This window comes from Mustela erminea, chromosome X (genome assembly GCF_009829155.1).
Source record: "Mustela erminea isolate mMusErm1 chromosome X, mMusErm1.Pri, whole genome shotgun sequence".
NCBI classification, from domain to species: domain Eukaryota; kingdom Metazoa; phylum Chordata; class Mammalia; order Carnivora; family Mustelidae; genus Mustela; species Mustela erminea.
The window spans coordinates 98,702,950-98,706,939 of NC_045635.1; the positions used below are offsets into that span (position 1 = coordinate 98,702,950).

General features: G+C 39.6%; 1 non-coding gene across 1 annotated transcript; it reads left to right on the forward strand.

The window, feature by feature from the left end:
• The first annotated feature begins 1,380 nt into the window (after window positions 1–1,380).
• On the forward strand, window positions 1,381–1,482 carry LOC116583808. The gene has a single exon (XR_004282912.1). It is a non-coding gene; the product is annotated as a U6 spliceosomal RNA (small nuclear RNA).
• The last annotated feature ends 2,508 nt before the right edge of the window (window positions 1,483–3,990 follow it).

Below are 3,990 nucleotides of genomic sequence, written 5' to 3' on the forward strand. Positions count from 1 at the left end.
CAGAGGTTTACACAATCAATCTCTTGCTTCCCTGCCCCCACACATAGAACAATCTTCCCCTTCTAGAGATCAGATAAATATTCACTTAGACCATCTTCCGGATTTTAATGGTTTTTGCTAATTTATTTTTACTCTTTAATGTGCATGGAGTGAGACGATGATAAATAGACTTTCTTCTAAACAGTTAACTAGCGGAGGTGCCTGGCTGGCTCAGTCAGTGGAATGTGTGACTCAGGGTTCTGAGTTCAAGCCCCATGTTGGGCTTAGCATTTACTTAAGAAAAAAATATATATATATATACATGTGTACATATATATAAATTCAAGAGAATTCTATATACTAAGTAGGGCTAATCAAAAAATAAAATAGAAAAAAAAAGTACTCATAATAGGACAAAAGCTATTAAACAACTACATTTTTGTTAAGCAAATTTAACAAAAGATATGTAAAACCTTTCTAATGACAATTAGAAGATGACATTACTAAAGAGAGAGGTACACTATATTCAAAGATGGGATGACACAATATCATAAAGAGATCCATTCTTTCCCAAGTGATCTATATATTTAATACAATTGCAGTAAAATTCGCTGCAGGGGTGTGTGTGTGTGTGTGTGTATGAAATCTGATAAGCTGGTCCGCCAAATTGTATGGAAGAGAAAAGAGTCAATGACTCCCACATTCTTAAGGACAATAAGAGTGAATTTTCCTTACCAGATAGGATGACTTGTTATAAAGATACAGGAATGGGAGCGCCTGGGTGGCTCAGTGGGTTAGGTCTCTGCCTTTGGCTCAGGTCATGATCTCAGGGTCCTGGGATGGAGTCCCGCATCGAGCTCTCTGCTCAGCACGGAGCCTACTTCCCCCCACCCCTGCCTGCCTCTGCCTACTTTTGATCTCTGTATGTCAGATAAATAAATAAAATATCTTTAAAAATTTTTTTAAAATACATCAATGAAGACATTATGGTATTGGCCCAGGGACAGATAAGAGTCTCAGTGGAATGGAACAGAGAAACCAGGACAGACACACTCATATATGGAGACTTGCTACATGACTAAGGTGACTTTATAAATAAGAGGAGAGAGGATGGTCTGCTTATTAAATGGTTCTGGAAAAACTGGTTGTCCAAATGGAAGACATTGATAATGTTAGATCACTACCACGTGCCATGGACAAAAATAAATCCCAGAATAATGAAATACTTCATCATGAGAACAGAATGTGAATGCTTTTAGAAGGAAGTCTAATCATAACAATGATTAGGAATTTTCATAAATTGCTAGTTCATGGGAAAGGTGAGGCTGGTCCTGGCTATACCAACTCCAGAGAAACTCTTACCTGGGCGCACAAGGAAACACGTCTAGAATGGTCGTTCCACTGCTCACTTGGCCAACACATACACTGAAACTGTATTGACACAGAGAAGATTAGCATGGCCCCATGCAGGACACAGAAATTCATGAAACGTTCCATATTTTATTTTTAACAATTTTATTTATTTATTTATTATTTTAATTTTTGTTGCTGTTTAAGGATTTTTTATTTTGAGAGAGAGAAAGAGCACACAAACAGGGGGAGGGACAGAGGGAGAGGGAGAAGCAGACTCCTCGCTGAATGGGGAGCCCAACATCGGGCTCAATCCGAGGACCCCGACACAATGACCTGAGTAGAAGGCAAATGCTTAATCGACTAAGCCACTCATCAGGAGCTCCTAAAGATTTCACTTTTAAGTAATCTCTGTATCCAGTGTGGAGCTCAAACTCACATCCCCCAGACCAAGAGTTGCGGGCTTCATTGACTGAGCCAGCCAAGTGCACCGCATTCCCTATTTTCAAAAAAAAGTCACCCCAGTATAATTGCAGTCAAATGCTCTACCACTGAGCTATACCCCCTACCCCAGTATAATTGGCGATGGTGAAAAACTGAAGCAAATCTGTGAGTCAGTAGTAGAATAGGTAAACAAATTGTAGCGTATTCATGCAATGGAATCACTTGCAACAGTTCAAAGGAATGAGCTATATATGCATGTATTAATATGAACAACACTCAAAAATTACTGTTGATCAACACTTGGGCCCTTTCCATATTTTGGGTATTGTGGGCATTGCTGCTATAAACATTGGGGTCCCAGACGTCCATCAACTGATGAATGGGTAAAGAAGATGCGGTATATGTATGCCAGGGAATATTACTCAGCCATTGAAAAAAATGAAATCTTGTCATTTGCAACGATGTGGAAGAAACTAGAAAGTATTATGCTAAGTGAAATAATTCAGTCGGAGAAAGACAAATACCATACGATTTCAGTCAAAAGTGCAATTTAAAAAACAAAACAGATGAGGGATGCCTGGGTGGCTCAGTCAGTTAAGTGTCTGCCTTCAGCTCAGGTCATGATCTCAAGGTCTTGGGATTGAGCCCTGCATTGGTGGGGGGTGGGGGGGGGTCCCTGCTCAGCGGGAAGCCTGCTTCTCCCTCTCCCTTGGCTGCTCCCCCTGCTTGTGCATGCACTCTCTCTCTCTCTCTCTCTCTCAAGTAAATAAATAAAATCTCTAAAAATAAAAAATAGATGAAAAAACAGATGAACATAGGGGAAGGGAAGGAAAAATAAAAACAGAGCGGGAGACAAACCATTAGAGCTGTTTTTTTTTTTTTTTTAAGATATTTATTTGACAGAAAGAGTGAGAGCCCAAGCAGGGGAAGCAACAGAAGGAGAGGGAGAAGCAGGCTCCAGGGAGCCCAATGCAAGACTCTGATCCCAAGACCCTGGGATCATGACTTGAACTAAAGGCGGTCGCTAAACCCACCGAGCCACCCAGGCGCCCCAAGAGATTCTTAACTCTAGGAAACAAACTGAGGGTTGCTGGAGGGGAGCTGGGTGGGGATGGGGGTTACTGGGGGATGGGCATTAAGGAGAGCACTTGATGTTACGTGCAAATGATGAATCATTAAATTCTATCTTTGAAACTAATAATACACTATATGTTAATGAAGTTGAATTTAAATCTAAAAATTTTCAAAAATAATTATGTTGAATTACAACAGCAATCTGTAGGACATTGGGTACAATATGCCATTTCTGTAATTTTTAAATACACAATACAATACTCTAGATTGTTACTAGATAAATGCATATGTAGTAAGAGTAGCAAACCTTGTGTGGAAGTTGTACACAGAATTTAGATAGTGGTTACTTCTAAGGGAGTGGAGAATAGGATTGAGGAAAGGGACAGAGGACATTTTGTATTAACAATGTTTTATTTCTTGAGAAATTCTGAAATTTTTTTTCATAACTATATGGTGAGATGGATATTAATTAAACTTATTGTGGTAATCATTTTGCAAAATACGCACTTCCAGTCATTGTGCCCTATACCCTAAATTTATCCAGAGATGTACGTCAATTACAGCTCAGTAAAACTGAAACAGGGGCTCCTGCCTGACTCAGTTGGAGGAGCATGTGACTCTTGATCTCGGGGCTACGGGTTCAAGCCCTGCCTTGGGTATAGAGAAGACTTAAAGAAACAAAACCGTTATATATATTTTAAAAAACCTGGAACAAAAATTCTATTTATTTATTTTAACTTTATTTATTTAAGTCCTCTCTACACCCAAGCGGTGCTCGAACTCACAACCCTGAGATAAAGAGTCACCCGCTCTTCCGAAGGAGTCAGCCGGGTGTCCCGCGGAACAAGAGCTTTAAGGAAAAAAGAAAAACTCTGAAACCTGTGTGGCAAAACATTAGGATTTGTCACGTCTGAGCTGTGGTTAAACAGGTGTTTATTTTCTGCTCCTTTCTATGTGTTTGAAATATTTCATAAGTTCAAACCATTTTTTTTTTAAAGAATCAACAAGACTAGGTGAGTGTGGGTGTGAAGTCAAAAAAGGAGTCAAAGATGACTCAGGTTTCATGGCTGGTGATGATGTCATTGACAGAAGATGAGAAGCTAGGGAAGCTGGCTTTGTCGAAGATAAGGAGCTGTATTTCTG